Source organism: Panthera leo, chromosome B4 (assembly GCF_018350215.1).
Source record: "Panthera leo isolate Ple1 chromosome B4, P.leo_Ple1_pat1.1, whole genome shotgun sequence".
NCBI classification, from domain to species: domain Eukaryota; kingdom Metazoa; phylum Chordata; class Mammalia; order Carnivora; family Felidae; genus Panthera; species Panthera leo.
This window is the reverse complement of record NC_056685.1, coordinates 12,251,663-12,271,589: the sequence shown is the minus strand read 5'-3', so window position 1 is coordinate 12,271,589 and position 19,927 is coordinate 12,251,663. Positions and strand designations below refer to the sequence as shown.

Here is a 19,927-nt window from a genome sequence, read left to right as displayed (position 1 = left end):
CCCCTCCCCTGCAAACATGTGCTCTCTCTGTCTCTGTCTCTCTCAGAATAAATTTAAACAAAAAAGAAAAAAGAAGAGTTGGATGCTCAACCTACTGAGCCACCCAGGCACCCCTCTTCCTTGCTCTCATTTCAGGCAATCATAAATTCTAGCTGCCTACTGAAGAGCGTCCTGAGTGAACAAGATCCTCATACCCCTCAATCTACTATTTGTCACCAAAATAATTGTTCTGAAGGACAAATATGATCACGTACCTCTCCTGCTTACAATCCTTAATTGGCTTCATAGTGTCTCTACAGGCTAAAATCCAAATTCCGTAATATGGCATCCAAGACTCTTGCTGATCTGGCCCCTAAAACTCCCTCATGTATATATTCTAGCTATTTTTAAATCTTGCTTTTCTCCACACTCAGATCTCCATTCTGTTGGCATTTCTTCGATTTGGAACACCCTTCCTAAAAAATCCACTTTCAGTTACCTGTTCTGTACAGATCTCTTACTCCTCTAGTTCTCCTACAGTCTCTTCTTCAACATGTGTTGTCAATGCCTATCGCCTCCATCAGCACAAATTATATTACAACTCAAAAACCACTTACTAGAAAGTCTAAAATCCAGAAATCCAGAAATCTCTTAAAAGGGAAATATTTTTTGGAAACCCATTTGGTGACAGAACCTGAATTGAACTATTTATATTTATAATCTCAATTTAGGGGTGCCTGGGTGGCTCAGTCAGTTGGGCGTCCGACTTCGGCCCAGGTCATGATCTCACGGTTCGTGGGTTTGAGCCCCACGTCAGGCTCTGTGCTGACAGCTCAGAGCCTGGAGCCTGCTGTGAATTCTGTGTCTCCCTCTCTCTCTGCCCCTTCCCTACTCACACTCTGTCACTCTCTGTCTCTCAAAAATAAATAAACATTGAAAAAAATTTTTAAATAATCTTTTAGTCCACTTTAATATTCATTCATTTTGTTGCAGAACTATTCATGGGTTTCATCGCACAGTGAAGCCTCAGACAGCACTGATAATGGTCTGGAACACAGGGTACACACACCTAGAGTATATGCACCATTCCAAAAATGGCTACTGCAGCATTTCTCATCCCAGAAGTTATTCTAGAACTTTTACTACTTATCAAGAGGGGAAGTCTATTTCCTCTCCCCCTTGAAAATGGGAGTGCTTTTATGAATAAAAGTGGTGGAAGTGACATGGCTTGACTTCCAAGGCTAGGTCATCAAAGGTGATATGGCTTCTGCCTATTTTCCCTTCTCCCCCAAAATGCTTGCCCTTTGAACTCAGCCACCATGTTGTGAGGAAGCTCAGCCACAGTGAAGCCAACCGAAACTGTTCTAGCCCACAACCCCAGCCAGGGTCTCAACCACCAGCCATTATTAACCACCAACCAGCATCAACTATCAGACATGAGGGGGTAGTTGACGCCTGTCCTCAGCACTCAAGTGCCCCCCACTGTTGGCTGAATGGAGCAAAGATCAGCTGATGCCAAGCCTTGAATGCCAAGGATTGATTCATGCCAAGCCATGAATGCCAAGGCTTGATTCATGCCAAGCCATGAATCTAAACGTAGATTCATGAGAAAGACAAACGTTTTTGTTGTTTTAAGGCACAAAATTTTGGGTAATGTTCTACAGCTATAGTGACTGGCCTCTTATCCTATTTACTTTGTGAAAATGTGAAATATTCTGAATTCTAAAACCCATCAAAGGTTTCAGATAAGATCTGCATACTAAAATCATGCTTGTATATCTTTTTCTCTATAGAAATAGAAGTTCTTTGAGGACAAGAACAAAGTTTTCTTCTCGGAGCTACCATTTAAGATAGGGTAGGTCCTCATGGCGTGTCTACTGAATTAATGTTGAATGAATAGATGAATGAACAAATAAAGTAACACAGTTGCAAACAAATGATTATTTTGAGATAGTTTTTCAGTAGACTACTCTTTTATTCAACACAATCCATTGCTCAAAAATAACTTAGAATACCTTATTTTTTATAATTATTTTCAGTTTATGAGCTAAACGAAAAGCGCCATCAATTTTCCTATCTTGTTTTTATCCAGAAGTGTTATCTATTATCATTACATGTTTTATCCATCAAGGCATGTTCCAAATAATCCTTGGCTGTTTCCAGAAGTCAAATACATCGTTAAGGATGAAGATTTTCCATCACTGAAGATATTCGAAGTAACTTGACAAAACTCTGAAGGTTATGCCGCAACAGGAGATCCCAATGGTTTTGAACAATGCAATGTTCAAATGTAATGCAATCTGAGACAACGACGCACAGATGCAAAGACTGTAGCATCCGTATCGACAACTTTGGGAGGAAAAAAAAACATTAATTTGGAATGTAACTTCTACCCTGCATGACAAAAATAAAAGTGTATTTATCTCACGATCCTGTGTCACATGTATGTCATGTCACACATGTAACTATGTGAGGGAAAGGGAGGAAGGTAGAGAGAAAATCCATAACGTCATAAAGACATGAATAGACAACGTCAATTTGTGTTTTAGTGTTCCTGTTGGGAATAACCATTTTAGCTCTTCCCGGGGAATGTTGTAATGATGAAATAAGTGAGGTACTAGTTTTACAGTTTTGCTGCCAAAATAGGTGTCTGATTGGAATTTAATGGATCCTTACTGCCCTGCTTTTTCCTTCTGCCTCATGTTGTGTAAATTGCGTAAGCTAGGTTGCATGTAGGTATATTTCAGGATAATTCCCACCCAGAGGAAATCTCTGAGAAAGTAAGAGTCATTAGATAAATATAATATTAACCACGGTCTCTCAAAAAATGCCAAGAGGGTGACGAATCCTACAACACACAGCACAGCTTCCTGAAAATCTTTTCTTTCTCCTCTCTGGTATCTCACAGAGCCGGGCAAGAACACTGCCTCCAGACCTCCTTTCCACCTAAAATCCCCCCTTTTCGCTCTTTCCCCTATGACCCCTTCCACACACATACCCCTCTGTTCTTTCTCTGCCTACCACTCTTATCTTCTCTATCTGTTCTTTTCTCACCGTACTGCTTCCTGAGATCAAATGAACTGGCCTTGGCTGCATTTGATTCCCTTTCTCATGCATTAACCTGGTCCTGTGCAATCCTAGGACCAGGGACACAGCACAGGTAAAAAGAAAACTCTCTTTTTCAAGGTGAGGAAGGGGAGAAGAGGCTGTGAATCCTGAAATATGAATTTTTTCCTTGTCATACCAATGTCTTACAAGCAGAATTCCATTTCACTAAATAGCAGTCGTGTGATGAGTGATCTCAACCAGATAAACTGTCAGGACAGCATAAAGTACAACATGACCTGACTATAGACTCTAGATGAACAGTTCAAGGACCACATATTCACTGGTATATACTGCTGCAGGCCCGCTGGGGTCTGGATAACTCGGTATTGATTTAAATGGATGCGTAAACAGTGTCATAAGAAACTACCTCATCCCTGGAGCTACATTATTCCTGGGGTCCCTCCCCTTTTACCTGATACCTAAGTACCACTTTTCTAGGTTTAAAAGGGAGATGAAAGCCCCAGAAACTGCCAAAGACCTGACAATGAAAGTCAAGTATCCATTCCTATATCCCTACTCCCTCTCCCTCTCTTTGGACTCTGAACCCCAGAAGAAACACTGGGGATTGGAGGGTAGAGAAACTGCAAAGCAGAAATTCTCATGTATGATAAGGTGGCCAAATAAAATACAGTACACTGGGGGCACCTGGGTGGCTCAGTCAGTTAAGCATCCGATTTCGGCTCGGGTCATGATCTCACGGTTTGTGAGTCTGAGCCCCACGTCAGGCTCTGTACTGACAGCTCAGAGCCTGGAGCCTGTTTCAGATTCTGTGTCTCCCTTTCTCTGCCCCTCCCCTACTCACACTGTCTCTCTCTCTCTCTCTCTCAAAAATAAGTAAGTTAAAAAAAATTTTAATACGGTACACTGAATTAAGTCTGAATTTCACATAAAGAACAAATAATTACTTAGTATAAATATGTCCCAAATATTGCATGGGGTATACTTACACTTGAAAAAAAAAGTATTCATTCTTTAGTAAAAGGCGAAAGATTTATGCGATCTGAAGAGAAACCAGAGTATAAAAGTATTCATTCTTTATGTGAAGTTCAAATTTAACTGGGTGGTCCTGTTTGACTTTTCTCTGGAGATCTGGTAACCCTAATTTAGGACAATCAGTGAGGAGAATATCAACCACAAGTGAATATCTTAGGCTTAAAAATGAGAATTCTTAGATATACGCTTTCTCTTGAATTGCCCACTAAAAATGTACCTAAAACATCAGAACATTAAAAAAGGTGGGGGGGTAGGAAGAAAGGCAGTCTCTGAAAACAGCAGGATCAGGCAGAGGCAATCTGGAGTAGTAAGATGCTTAAGTAGCTGGAAATGTTTTGTTGATGTACTAGACATAGAAACCAAGTCAGCTTGTCCTCACAGCATACACGACACTGTAGCCAGGTAACAATTTATTTGTCAGCTCAGCTTGCACAGAGGAGTGCACAGCCTTTTCTCCGTTTCTGGAAGGGAGATGGGAATTTCAAGGCAAATTGCTTGCGGGAACATTTTCGTTTAAAAATCTGAAAGAAATCTGCATTACCGAACTGAGAAGACAAATAGATCAAAGACACTATGGTAAAAGAGAACCATGCTGACCTGGAAAACTGAGGGGTGAAGGGTAGGCGTCAACCAAAGTGCTCAAAAGCTCATGATGTTTTTGTCTTGAAAAACGCTAATGTAGACCGAGTCGAAAAGCGAAGACTTTCAGTGATAAACACTGTCTAAACTGGCTTATTCTCACGTGCCTACCTTCAGTCCTGCTCATCCTCTTAAGAAAAGGAAAAGGAGTCTCAGACTAATTCTTCAGAGACTGAAACTATTGCAGCATGGGGGTGGGTCATTACTTTCAAAGCAAACATGGAATATATTTACATCTTATTTAAAAGGTAATTAAAAACAACTTCAATCAAATTAGTAAAAATTACTAGAATTGTATCCATAGCTTTACATCTTATTTAAAATGTCATTATCAATGACTTCAATGAAATTAGTAAAAATTACTAGAGTTGTATAATGTATTTACATGGATTATTATGTTATAAATTTTTTTTTAATGTTTATTCAGTTTTGAGAGACAGAGAGACACAGAGTATGAGCAGGAAAGGGGCAGAGACAGAGGGAGACACAGAATCCAAAGCAGGCTCCAGGCTCTGAGCTGTCAGCACAGAGCCCGACATGGGGCTCGAATTCACAAACTGTGAGATCGTGACCCGAGCCAAAGTCAGACGCTCAACCAACTGAGCCACCCAGGCGCCCCGATTCCACACTGTTAGTGCAGAGACCCACACAGGGCTCAAACTCACAAAACATGAGATCATGACCTGAGCCAAAACCAAGAGTCAGATACTTAACCAACTGAGCCACCTAGGCACCCCTCACGCAAGCATTCTTAACAAAGTTTTAACAATCCAGGATTCTGCAGAGGCAATGAAAGACCCTTGGTTGGCCCCATCGGGCTGAACTGGGTCTGTGCTAGTTCAAGACAGCAGCAGCCCAGGAGGTGGGGAGTACAGAACCTCTTCCTGTGTCTGTACAGTGGGGGACTCATGGGGGATGGGGTCAAGGAGATTCAGCCCATGTGACAGCAGAGCTTCCGGGAGAACAGAGCAGGGGAACAAGGAGAGAGAAGCCCTTCAGTGTGTGAAACAGGATGAGGCTCAAGTGAAGGCTTAGACAGCAACAGGTGTCTCCTCTAAGGAAGCCTAAAACTTATGCTATTCACGACTGAAAACTTACGCTGAAATACGACTTAAGAGTTGTGATGGTTAATTTTATGTGTCAACCTGACTGGGACATGGGGAGCTCAAAGTAAATGTTATTTCTGGGTGCATCTGTGAGGGTGTTTGCAACGAGATTAGCAGGTGAGTTGGTGGCCCCAGTAAAGCAGATCGCCCTCCCCAATATGGGTGAGCATTACCCCAACCATTCAAGGTCCAAAGAAAACAAAAAGGAAGAGGAAGGAGGAATTCTCCCCTTTTGCTTCCTCCCTGCCTGCCTGAGCTGGGACATCAGTGCCCTCCTGCCCTTGGACTGAGATGGACACCATTAGCCCATCTGGTTCTCCAGCCTTCAGACGCGGACTGAACTACACCACTGACCTTCCTGGGTGTCAAGCTTGCAGAATCAGATTTTGGGACTCCTTACCACCTGCAATCATGTGAGCCAATTCCCTAAAGGAATCTCTTTATCTATCTATATCTATATCTATATCTATATCTATATCTATATCTATATCTATATCTATATCTATTATTTATATCTATATCTATCTCCCATCGATTCTGTTTCTCTGGAGAACCTTGATTAATGGGAGAGTAAAAACAAGGCCATTAAATAATCACAGGGGGAAATAAACTTATTCCCACTCAAACTGGTGATCTCTTCCTGCACACCCCTTCTCCCCAGCCCCTCATCACTCACCTGTCTGAATTCCATTTCCCATTGAGCATTCACTGTTTTAGAAGTGATGGCCCATGTAAAGACAGCAGCTCTTTTGAGGAGCCTGGGTGGCTCAGTCGGTTACGCTTCTGACTCCGGCTCAGGTCATGATCTCGTGGTTCATGAGTTCAAGCCCCACGTCCGGTTCTGCGCTGACAGCTCGGAGCCTGGAGCCTGCTTCGGATTCTGTATCTCCCTCTCTCTCTCTGCCCCTCCCCTGCTCATGCTCTGTCTCTGTTTCTGTCTCTCTCTCTCTCTCTCTCTCTCTCTCTAAGACAAATAAACATTACAAAATGAAAAAGACAGCAGCTGTTTCTCATTTTAGCAGCTTACCAAACTGTACTCTCACTAAAGGCAGGAGCAGTCTCCCAGAGATCTTGATTTCCTATGGAGCCTAAAACCCAGAAGGGCTTTGCACATAAGGAGGAGTTTCAGGGAATTAACGAATGCAGTCTCCAAACTGCTAACATTCAAAAATGCTCATTAGTATTGTATTATTAACCTCAAAAACAAAACACCACCAAATCACAGAGAGAGCATCCTGCCTTTCTGGTTCTCTCCCTCAGAGAATGAGGCTGAGCACAAGGTCAGGGGAGTGTAGGGCAAATGGCGGCCTCCCGAGCTATGGGCCTGGCACTCTTTACCAGCCTTAAATTAGCCATAAGAAAATGGATGACAGTCCTGTCAGCATGCCATACACTTTGGTGAAAAGAACAAATGAAATAATATTGAAAAAATACATCTCCCTCTTCTCTACAATTGTTCATTTGATCTTTATCCCAAACCTACTTTGACAAGATTAACCAAACACTGAAAGCTGAAGGTACGAGACACGCAAAAGCCTATTAGGTTATCTAGTCCATTTTTTAGGCCACATGTACAGTTACGTGTTCCCTATAGAAATATTTTCGAGAACTTTGTCTGCCCCTTTCCCAGTAGACTTCTCTGGATGTTTTAAAGTCTTTCCCGAGGAGCGTGTTCTAGTTAGGCACATCTTAAGACACCTGACAGTTTTTCTGAAGCTTCTATTTCAATTTGTCTTATTTAAATTTTGCCCCATTGCTCCTACTTAGGCCCTTTTCCCGTCACCATATTGTAGATAGTTTTCATATTCCTTTTTAGGCGTAATTTAACCATGCTTCACACATTAACTTGAGTAGACAGTATATGGTATAAATTACACAAAACAGCGATGTGTGAAGACATTCTGTGGTGAATAAATTAAAGCATTAATTTCAGACATATCAAACTAACACTTTTTAAATTTGTGGTTCCTATAATTTTCAGACCTGTTTCTGAAGTCTCTGCGGCAGGGGAATTAAATGGAAGAGATTAGTCCAAAACTTTTACTTTCAATTCATAGGTTGGAGAGCAGCCATTCCCATGAATATTCAAAAGAGAAAAGATTTTTTTTTAAAGGATTTAACACAGAGCGGCGCCTGGGTGGCTCTGTCGGTTAAGCGTCCGGCTCTTGATTTTGGCTCAGGTCATGATCTCACAGTTGGTGAGTTCGAGCCCCGCAGCAGGCTCTATGCTGCCTTGGCCTCTCTCTCCCTCCCTGTCTGCCCCTCCCCTACTCGTGCTCTCTCTCTCTCTCTCTCAAAATAAGTAAATAAACTTTAAAAAAATGTGTTAAAATTTTCTAAAAAAAAAAAAAAAAAGAACCTAACACAGAGGGCTTACTCAGATTTAAGGAGATGTTGCCATTCAGACATAAAGTGAAAAAGACGGGGTTCAGCAACTCACCAGACATCATCACCACCAGTCTGGCAGGTAAGAGAGAACTGAGGGAGAGGGCTTCGTTGCCCACAGAGTGTTTGCGAAACTTGGTACGACGAGCCTGAATGGACTGAAGAAGGGCGCCTGTCTTCGGTATGGAGAGAAGATTGGCACAAAGAACCCAACTCACATTTAACCCAAAACTGTCCCGGCACAGGCTTTCCTGGGCTCCTCGGGTTTCTAGTTTCTACAAATGATACGGAACCGAAGAATGGACCAGGGACTGGCACCAAACCACATACGCACACAATTCCTCTCGAGGAGTGAGACTTGAGAAGAAGAATCGAGTTGGTCCCTGTTCCCGGTTTTAATTTTCACCGAGTGTTTACCACTTGGACCGTAGTTTTATTTAGTTTGCTTACTGCCTGTCGCCTCCAGCCCCCACCTAGCAATCTAAGCTCCACGCGGACAGAAACCTTTGGTTGTGCCTTGTCTGCATCTATATCCCCAGTGCCTAGGACACTGCCTGACCCACGGCAGGCAGTTAAGTATCGGATCAAGGAAGTCGCTGATTTGGCACCGATATCTTCATTCACAGAGTCAGACAAAAAAATAGCACGCATATGTCCCTGCTGAAAAAGCTCCAGCAAAAAAAAAAAAAAAAAAAAAAAAAAATTGTTCTACTATGGGAAGAAGTTTTTAAAATTCTTGGAGGTAGGCTTTGAGACAGTGTTATTCCTTAAAACATAAACTAGGAAGTATCTCAAATCTGACCAGCCTCAAATTAAAGGGGAGGCCCTGTGAGGGCAGGGGCCGCGTCGTCTTTGTCCCTCCGTGTGAGCTCATGACTCGGACCTGAGAAATAAGATCCAGTAGGAACAACTGACCGAGGCTGTGCCAGCCGCTCGTCTGAGCGCTCGCCCGCGTGAATTCACTACTTTGTACGATAATTCTATGCGGGGGGCACAACGATTCCCCCCAGCTCCCAGGTGAAGAATATACATTGTAAGGGAGTAAATAACCGCCGGTTATCAATGTTTGGTTTCTCAGCTCCAGACCCACCCTCCTTTGCCCGGCTTTGTGAGCTGGGACTGGCCGAATGTTAGGCAGCAGCCCCAGGATGGTCCTCCCTGACAGGCCCTGGCCCTCCTTGTTTGTTGGGCAGCAAGGGAAACCAGAAGCCAGCTTTGGGCGAGTCCCCAGCTGTACCCCGGGGCCACACCGTCCTCACAGAGAGCTGCTTCTGCAGAATGGCGCTACCTTCTGGAAAGTCCTTTCCCACCAGCGGGCTGCATGTTCCCGAGGTCCCCGCGGCTTCTCTGGAGAGGACTGACTCCCGGCCCGGTCCTCAGTTCCTTTATTGTCCCCTCTCCTCAGCCAAGGTGTGGTGGGTGCACCTTGTGGATCCCTTGCACGCCTTTTACTCCTTTAAGTAGCTAACCTCCTTCCACTACTTAACAATTCTTTAGGTTCAGTTGTGCCTGGATAGAGCGCTGGGACGGTACTCTATTATTTCAGACCCCAAAAAGCTCCAGATTGTACCACGGGGAAGCGATCAGGCTGGGCTTCAAACGCAGCAAGTCTGAAACCAGAGGACACACTCCAAACTCTGATACTACACTGTCTCCAATTTGGGGAGAGAATCCAGGTTAACTCCGCCCACAGCCCAGACACCTCTGAGGATGCAGATATGAGAACCGCAGTTACAAGGGCCAGACACTGAATCACGTCTCCTCTGGTACGACACGGATTAACACTACACGACCCTAAATCTTAATAGCTCAAAACCCTTTTACGTGCAGAATTCCACGACTAGACAACTCTGTAGAGTTGAAAAGGCATATGTTATTGTTCTCATAGGTAAAGAAACTGAGGCCCACAGACAGTAAAATTTTGCACAAGCGGTCACACTCAAGTCTTCCAGCTCCCAGCCAGAACTTTGCCTATAATGTCACTATCTTACCTTGGGGTTTCGTTACACTGGAGTCAGTTTGACTGTGAGACTGAATGGTGGATCTCCAAAAGATCCGTGTCCAAACCCTTGAGGCCTGTGAACATGACCTTATATGAAAAAGGGATCTTTGCAGATATGATTACATTAAGGGGAGATAGGGAGTTATCCTGGAAAATCAGGGTGGCCCCTAAATGCCATCATAAGAGTCCTTAGAAAAGAGAGGTAGAGAGAGACTTCACACACACAGAGGAAAAAAGGTTGTGAAGCCAAAGGCAGAGATGGGAATGATGTGGCCACAAGTCAACGAATGCAAGTAGCCTCCAGAAGCTGGAAGAGGAAAGGCACAGAAAGCGGCAATGAACAGATTCTCCTCTAGAGACTCTGTAGGGAACACAGCCCTGATGACACCTTGACCATAGCCCAGAATTACTGATGCCCAACTCCTGGCCTCCAGAGAGACCAAATTCTACTGTGTTAAGTCACCAAGTTTGTTGTAGTGTCTTACAGCAGCCTCAGGAAATTAATATACTGACAAATTCAAGTTTAAAAAAAGTTTATACAGGGGCGCCTGGGTGGCTCAGTCGGTTAAGCGTCCGACTTCAGCTCAGGTCACGATTTCACGGTCTGTGAGTTCGAGCCCCGCATCGGGCTCTGGGCTGATGGCTCAGAGCCTGGAGCCTGCTTCTGATTCTGTGTCTCCCTCTCTCTCTGTTCCTCCCCCGTTCATGCTCTGTCTCTCTCTGTCTCAAAAATAAATAAACGTTAAAAAAAAAAAAAAATTAAAAAAAAAAAAAAAAGTTTATACAGATAGAAAATAATATCTAAACATGACATAAAGTTTTATGAAATTAGCTTCATTAAAAATGAAGGATGTTAAGACCATTGAGAATGAAAACACGAGCTACATAGAAACATAAGATCTTCCAAAACTGAATAAGGGAGAAATAGAAAAATCTGAATAGCTCAATCACTAGTAATGAAATTGAACTGGTAACCACAAAACTCTCAGGAGACAAAAGTCCAGGACCAGCTGTTTTCACAGATAAATTTAAAGAAGACTGAATTCCTATGCTCTTCAAACTATTCCAAAAAATAGGAGGGGAAGGAAAGCTTCCAAATACATTCTACAAGGCCAGCATTACCCTGATACCCAAACCCAAAGACACTAGAAAAAAGAAAACCATAGGCCAATATCCCTGATGAACATAGATGCAAAAATCTTCAACAAAATATTACCAAACTACATTCAACAATACTTTAAGAGGATTATTCACCATGTTCAAGTGGAATTTATTCTGGGGATGCAAGGATGGTTAAGTGCGTGTAAGTCAATCAACCTGACATTCTACATTTTAAAAAGTGAAGGACAAAAATCATATGATCATCATGATGGATGTGGAAAAGCAATTTGACAAAATTCAACATCCATTTATGATGAAAATGCTCAAAAAAGTGGATTCCAAGGGAACGTTGAATCATTATGCTGAGGCCGTATTTGAAAAACTCACAGCTAACATCATACTCAACGTTAAAACCTTTAAGATACAGAACAAGACAAGAATGTCCATTCCCTTCACTTTTATTCGACATAGTACTGGAGGTCCTAACCACAGCAATTAAACAAGAAAAATAAAAAGACATCGGAATTGGTAAAGAAGAAGTTAAACAGCACTATTTGCAGATGACGTTATACTGTACATATAAAACCCTAAAGACTCCACCAAAAAACTATTCAAAACAATAAATAAATTCCATAGTTGCAGGATACAAAACCGATATACAAAAATAGGTTGTGTTTCTATACACTAATAACAAAGTAGCAGAAAGAGAAATTACAAAAATAATTCCATTTATAATTATATCAAACAGAATAAAATACCTAGGGACAAACTTAATGAAGGAAAAATGAGGAAAGATTTGTATTTTGAAAACTACAAAACACTGATGAAAGAAACTACAGACGACACAAACAAATGGAAAGATAGTCCATGCTCATGGATGGGAAGAATTAATATAGTTCAAATGTCCCTAAGCAATCTACAGATTCAATGCAATCCCTATCAAAATACCAATAGCATTTTCTCACAGAATTAGAACAAATAATACTAAAACTCGTGTGGAACCACAAAAGATTCCAAATGGCCAAAGCAATCTTAACGACAAAGCTGGGTTATCACAATCCCAGATTTTAAGAAATACTACAAAGCTGTCATAATCAAAGCTGTAAGGTACTGGCATGAAAACAGACACATAGATCAAGAGAACAGAACAGAGAGCCCAGAAACAAACCCATGCTTTTATGGTCAATTAATCTATGACAAAGAAGGAAGAATATATAACAAGGAAAAGACAGTCTCTGCACAAAATGGTGTTGGGAAAACCGGACAGCTACATACAAAAGATTGAAACTGGACCACTTTCTTGCACCATATGCAAAATAAACTCAAAATGGATTAAAGACCTAAATGTGAGACCTGAGACCAGAGACTCCTAGAAGAAAACATAGGCAGTAATCTTTTTGGCATTGGCCTTAGCAATGTTTTTCTAGATAGATCTCCCCAGGCAAGGAAAACAAAAGCAAAATTAAATTATTGGTACTATACTAAAATAAAAAGTTTTTCCACAGCAAAGGAAACCATCTAGCAAACGGTCTGTAACATACTGAATGGGAGAAAATATCTGCAAATGATATATCTAATAAGGGGTTAATATCCAAAATACATGAAGAATTTATACAACTCAACACCAAATAATAATAATAGTAATAATAATAGTAATAATCCAATTTAAAAATGGGCACAGGAACTGAATAGACATTTTTCCAAAGAAGTCATCCAGATGGCCAACAGCCACATGAAAAGATGCCCATCATCACTCACCATCAGGGAAATGCAAATCAAAACCACAACATGGTATCACTTAACACCGGTCAGAATGGTCAGAATCAAAAACAGAAGTGGGACGCTTGGGTGGCTCAGTGGGTTGAGCACCCAACTCTTGATTTTGGTTCCAGTTATGATCCCAGGGTTGTGGGACAGAGCCCCGCATCAGGTTCATGCTGAACATGGAGTCTGCTTGAGATTCTCTCTCTCTCTCTCTCTCTCTCTCTCTCTCTCGAAGAAGAAGAAGAAGAAGAAGAAGAAAGAAAGAGAGAGAGAGAGAGAAGAAATAACAAGTGTTGGCGAGGATGTGGAAAAAAAGGAACCCTCATGAACCATTGGTGGGAATGTAAATTGGTGCAGTGTGGAAAATGGCATGGAGGTTCCTAAGAACATTAAAAATAGAATTACCATATAATCCAATAATTCCACTACTGGGGTATTCACCCAAAGAAAATGAAAGTAATAATTTGAAAGGACATATGCACCCCTACGCCTATTGCAGCATTTACAACAGCCAAGATACAGAGGCAACCCAGGTGTCCATCCACAGACGAAAGGATAAAGAAGATGTGGTATAGATATACAATGGAGTATTACTCGGCCATAAAAAACTGAGATCTTGCCATTTACAATAACATAGATGGATCTAGATGGTATAATGCTAAGTGAAATAAGTCAGTCAGAGAAAGACAAATAGCATATAATTTCACTCATATATGGAATTTAAAAAACAAAACAAACAGGGGCACCTGGGTGGCTCAGCCGGTTAAGCATGGACTCTTGATTTAGACTCAAGTCATGATCTCACAGGTCATGGGATTAAGCTCCACGTCAGGCTCTGTGCTGACAGCGTGGAGCCTGCTTGGGATTCTCTCTCTCTCCCTCTCTCTCTCTGCACCCCACCTCTCTCTCCCAAAATAAGTACACTTAAAAAAAACTATTTTAAAACAAAACAGAGGGGGGGAAAGCGACAAATAAAAGAACAGAATCTTAAAAACAGAACAAATTGGTGGCTGCCAGAGGAGGGATGGGTCGGGGAAAAGATGAAACAGATAAAAGGGATTAAGAGCCCACTTATCTTGACGCACACTGAGTAATGTACAGAATTGTTAAATCATCATACTGTACACCGGAAACTGATGGAACACTGCACGTCAATATACTTCAGTTAAAAAAAGAAAAAAAATGTACAAGAATATCCATTAACAGAATGGGTGAAAAATATTCTGGTAGGTTTATACACAGCAATGGAAGACAGAACTGCCACTATACCCAATATGAATGAATCTCGCAGATATAAAGTTGACCAAAAGAAACCTGAGCCAAGATAGCATACACTACGATTCCATCTATATGAAGTTCAAGAACAGGTACAAATTGAGCTGTGGTTTTGGAACTGTGGTTTCCCGGGGGGCGGGGGTTATCTGCAGGGAGGGACCACAGGGAGCATGCTGGTGGGCTGGAAACGTTCTGTATCTTAATCTGGGGCAGGGAATTTACATGGATGTATATCAAAATAAAAGAAACTGATTGAGGTGTATGTTTCAGATTTATATTCTTTACTGCATATAAGTTAGATCTCAAAAAAAAAAGAACATTAAATATTTATTTTAAAGAAATGACAGAAATGTAGCAAGGTTAATGCACCACATTCAAGATTGTCAGAAAACCAGTATACCATCCCCAAGTTGCACTAAAAATTAGTCTTAGGATTTTCCTCATTTGCAAAATTGGAATAGCAGTATCTACCAACCTCATATAGCAATTCAGAGAATTAGACAATGTATAAATATCTTTGCACTCCTATAAGAGAAGTCCTATATAAATATAAGGTAGTATTTATGGAGTGTTCTAAGATCTCATTTTCACTTAAGTAATCTCTTAGAGATACTTCTTCCTTTCCTTTAAAATACAATAACTAGGGGTGCCTGGATGGCTCAGTCGGTTAAGCGTCTGACTTCAGGTCATGATCTCGCGGTTCACGAGTTCAAGCCCCACATCGGGCTCAGTGCTGACAGCTCAGAGTCTGGAGCCTGCATTGGATTCTCTGTCTCTCTGTCTCTCTGTCTCTCTCTCAAAAATAAAGCACTAAAAAAAAAAATAAATAAGTAAAAGAATAAAATAAAATGTAATAACTAAAACCCATAAAGTAAATGAAAGATGAACTATGAGTTAGGCCAAAAACAAATTGATAAATTGGGACCAAAGCAGGGTTGCCCATTCTTTCCATGACCTTTCTGATGGGGAATTGTCATGAAACTGAAAAGTCAATATTTATCTTTATTAAAGCTTCCTGAAAGATTCCAGAATCTACCTAGGACAGGATTTTCAATTCCAGACACTCCAAGCAAAGATTTATAAAGTTTTAAATCCAATAATACCATCCTGCTTATCTCCTTTTTTGAAAGTTATTAATAAAACAAACAATGTTTGGATATAATCATCATCTGTATGGATATAAATAGCATGGTTCAAATCATAGTTCCTCTAAATCAGAGCTGTCCAGTGAGGTAGCCACTAGCCACATGTGGCTATTGAGCACTTGAAATTTGGCTAATTTGAATTAATCTGCCCTCCAAGTATAATATACACACCATTTTCAAAATTTTGTACCAAAAAAAGAACATAAAATATCTCATTAATGTTTATATTGATTACATGTCAAAATGGTATTATTTTTAATGCACTGGGTTAAAGAAAATATATTACAATGAATTTAACCTGTTTATTTTTAGTATTTTTAATATGGCTAATAGAAAACTTTAAATTCGGGGTGCCTGGGTGGCTCAGTCGGTTAAGCGTCCGACTTCAGCTCAGGTCACGATCTCACGGTCCGTGAGTTCGAGCCCCGCATCGGGCTCTGTGCTGATGGCTCGGAGCTTGGAGCCTGCTTCCGATTCTGTGTCTCCCTCTCTCTCTGCCCCTCCCCCATTCATGCTCTGTCTCTCTCTGTCTCAAAAATAAATAAAAACATTAAAAAAAAAAAGAAAGAAAACTTTAAATTCTATGTAAGGCTTGCATTATATTTCTATTGGACAGCAGGGATCTAAAGAAAGATGGAAATTTTCATCTCAACACAGAGTTTTCGAAAGGGTTTTAAGAATTAGGATTAAGACTGCTTAAATGTTTTCCGGCCAAACTACCTGTCTTTGTCAAAGATTATAATCTATGTTTAATCTTTATAATCAACTGAGTTTGAGGATGGTTTTATGAGGTTTGGCCTCCATGAAGTCACAGAACATTTACTGGTTTTCCGTGAACCTTAAATAATACATAAACCTGCAGTTCTAAAACGTTTGGGGGCTTTGTACCGTTGAGGCAGAGAAAGGACCTTAACAGATCTCCAACATGACTTTCCAGGATACCCTAACCCAAAAGCTATATTCAATCAAGCAAAAATGATACTGCTATGAATTGAATTGTGTTCTCCCAAATTCACAGGCCGAAGCCCTACCCCCCAATATGATGGTACTTAGAGGGCAGGACTTTGGGAGGTAATTAGGTTTAGATGAGGTCATGAGGACAGGGTACCGATGATGGGAGTAGAGTCCTTATAAGAAGAAGAAGAGGGGCCCCCGGGCGGCTCAGTTGGTTGGGTGATCAACTCTGGATTTCGGCTCAGGTCGTGATCTCACAGTTCATGAGCTGGAGGCAGAGTCCGGCTCCATGCTGGTGGCGTGGAGCCTGCCTGGGATTCTCTGTCTCCCTGTCTCTCTGCCTCTCCCCTGCTTGCACTCTCTCTCTTCCTCTCAAAAAAAATAAACATAAAAAAAAAAGAAGAGGAAGAGATCAGAATTCTCTCTCTCTCTCTCTCTGCAACAGGGAGGACACTGTGAGAAGGCAGCCATGTACAAGCCAGGAAGAGAGCTCCCACCAGGAACCGAGCCTGCCAGACCTTCATCTGGGACTTGTAATCTTCAGAACAGTGAGAAAATAAATTGTGATTCACAGTCAACTGTATTTTGTTATGGAAGCTCAAGCAAACTAACACAGACCTACTGCTTAAAGCAATCTTTTTTATTAAATGTCATCATTAAGCTTTACCTATATACATTTTGCTATGTAAAGCATGGTGATTTGTACCCTGTGATGAATAAGAAGAAAAAAATATTGATTTTCTCTAGACATTAACAGGACAGGTCTGACCTCTGGCCTCTGTAGACCACTCACTCACAGACCATCTTTGTTGAGCCAGGAGAAAGGGGTCAAGGAAAATGATTGTTATTTAAAAACATTATTACTTTAAAAAATTTCATCCTTGATTATATTGAAAATATTTTCTTCAGTAAACAGAATTTATATTTCCATTCTAACCGAAAATGCAAAGTTGTTCATCTCTCCCCTAGGGATTGGCTTCTTGGTGGCACTTTCAATGGTCTCACCACAGTTTGAGCATAATAAAATCTCATTTTATGCTCCAAGGCAGGAAGCATCCTAAAAGCTCCTCAACCAGTATAGTACACAACCTTGTGGCTTTTGGACTAACATTTAGACTTCACAGGGGCGCCTGTGTGGCTCAGTTGTTTAAGTGTTCGACTTTAGCTCAGGTCATGATCTCACAGTTCGCGGGCTCAAGTCCCTCATCGGGCTCTGCACTAACAGCAGGGAGCCTGCTTCAGATCTCCTTCACTCTGTGCTTGCACTCTGGCTCTCTTTCTCTCAAAAATAAATGAACATAAACATTTTTTTAATAATTTATAAATAATAATAGACATCACAAAAAAGAAAGGAAACAAAATGGTGTGCTTGTTTCCTTAGAAACATTCAAAACATCTTCAGATGTTTTCTTTTTACTTTTTCTGTTTTACTTTTTTACTGTTTTCTTTTAACTTTTTTTTTAATGTTTAACTTTGAGAGTGAGAGACAAAGTGTGAGTGGGGGAGGGGCAGAGAGCGAGGGAGACATAGAATCCGAAGCAGGCTCCAGGCTCCTAGCTGTCAGCACAGAGCCTGCTGTGGGGCTCGAACCCACGGCCCATGAGATCATGACCTGAGCCAAAGTCAGACACTTAACAGACTCAGCCACCCAGGTGCTCCTACTGCCTGTTGTAAAGAAAGAAAGAGGAGGGGGGAAGTGGAAGAGAACCAAATAGCACAGTTGATTTAATCCCTGTTATCACTTTGACCTCTTTTGCCACCTTTTGGAGCTCCAATGGGTCCAAGTACTCCAAGAAAACTCCACAAAATTTTGTTTGTCCTACACATATTCTCTGGGAAACGGACCCTGAGCTTTGAACATAATCTCCAAGGAGGCAGTGACCAAAATAGGTTAAGAACTTCTGTTTAAGAGTTTACTTTGGTGAACTGCATGAACATTTCTCCTTGAACCTGGCCAGGTATAACCAGCCGCCTCACTTGATGCATACCACCTAAGACCTCAGAATGTGTACCAGGCCCTGCTTCCACTAAATTAATGACCTTGTGCCTTGGTTTTGTTTCCTGGTGTGTGTATGCTAGCTGCCTCCAACTTCTCCCTTCCTCCAAGTTGTCCTATTCTGTGTATCCCAGCTAAATAAGAGTGGACCCAGATGGCTGTCTCCTTATCTGAGAGAGACCCCAGGGTGAAACTTGTCATATTTAGCAACATACCCTTTTCTCATACTCCTCTCCACTCTTTTGGGGCCATCTGAATTTGCCACGGTGCTGGATGGGTCATCCGTTTCTCTATTCTCTTTTTATTTAGGTCTAGGAACCATCAGTTTGGTGAGGCACCTTCAAGGACGTCAGATCGCAGTCCTGTACCGCCATTCCCACGTGGTGTAAAATTCTCTTGCATTCCCACCCTAAGGATGTCGTGAGAAAGAAATGGCGTGCTCTTAGCTCCCCAGAGAAGATTATATAAAAGTAATAAAAGCATTCTGTTGCTGTCGATTCTTTTGGCACGATTACACCAAGTCGCAGAGTCCCCTGCACCTGCCTTGACCATTCCTTGCCTAAGAGTCAGCAGAGACACAAGCACCCACTGACGTTGCGCCCCTCACTCCGTCCACCCTCTCCAAGCCCCACATTCCAAGTTGTCTCCTTGAATATAACTCCGGATCTTCCTACAAACCCCTTTGTACTGATGTAAAGAATTGAAGCTCACTCTCTCCTGTACTCTTCTCACCGGTAAATTCTCAGATCTCTCCGTTTCCTTGCAGAGCGCAGAGGGGTAAGTTGTGTATGCGTGTGTGTGTGTGTGTGTGTGTATGTGTGTGTGTGTGTGTGTGTGTGTGCGCGCGCGCGCGTGTGTGTGTGTGTGTGTATGTGTGTGTGTGTTTCCTAAAACTTGCATAGAGCCCATGAGTGTGGCTCTCCGACCTCCTGGATCTCAAGGCAAGGAGTGGGCTCGCCGGAGGGTCCCCGACACCCCGCACAGCAAGCTCGGCCCCGGGGGGGCGGCGGCGGCGAGAGGCAGACGAGCTCGGGGCCGAGAGCCGGGCCCCGAACAGCGGCGCCCCGACCCCCCGACCCCCCGTGCCAGGCAGGGCCCGCCGTCCCCGCGGGAAGGCCGGCCGGCCGGGCCGAGGGCGCTGCGCCGCGGCCTCCGGCTCCTCCTCGGGGCGCCGCGCGGCCAGGCCGGTGGGTGGCGGCGGCCGGGGCCCCCGGGGATGGCGGCGGCCGCGCTCCACCAGCAGGTGGCCCCGGGGTCCCGGCGGCGCCGCCTCCTCCCCGGCGCCCCTCCTCCCGCGGGGGCGGTCAGCGCCCCGACCCGGCTCGCACCCCGCCGCCGCCGCCGCCGCCGCCCTCGGCCCGCCCGCCGCGTCCCCGGGGCCGCGCTCGCCGCCGCCGCCGCCGCCGCGTCCGGAGCAGCGCCCAGGCCGGCCCGCGGCCAGCGCGCAGGGCGCCGGCAGCACCCGGCCCGCCGCGCCGCG

At 42.9% G+C, this 19,927-nt stretch overlaps 1 long non-coding RNA gene across 1 annotated transcript; it reads right to left on the bottom strand.

Moving 5' to 3' along the window:
* Positions 1-10,214: 10,214 nt before the first annotated feature.
* LOC122223877 lies at positions 10,215-19,492 on the bottom strand. The gene is made up of 3 exons (XR_006204543.1): positions 19,159-19,492; positions 18,663-18,856; positions 10,215-10,286 (listed from the first exon to the last, which is right to left on the bottom strand). It is a non-coding gene; the product is annotated as an uncharacterized LOC122223877 (long non-coding RNA).
* Between the last annotated feature and the right edge of the window lie 435 nt (positions 19,493-19,927).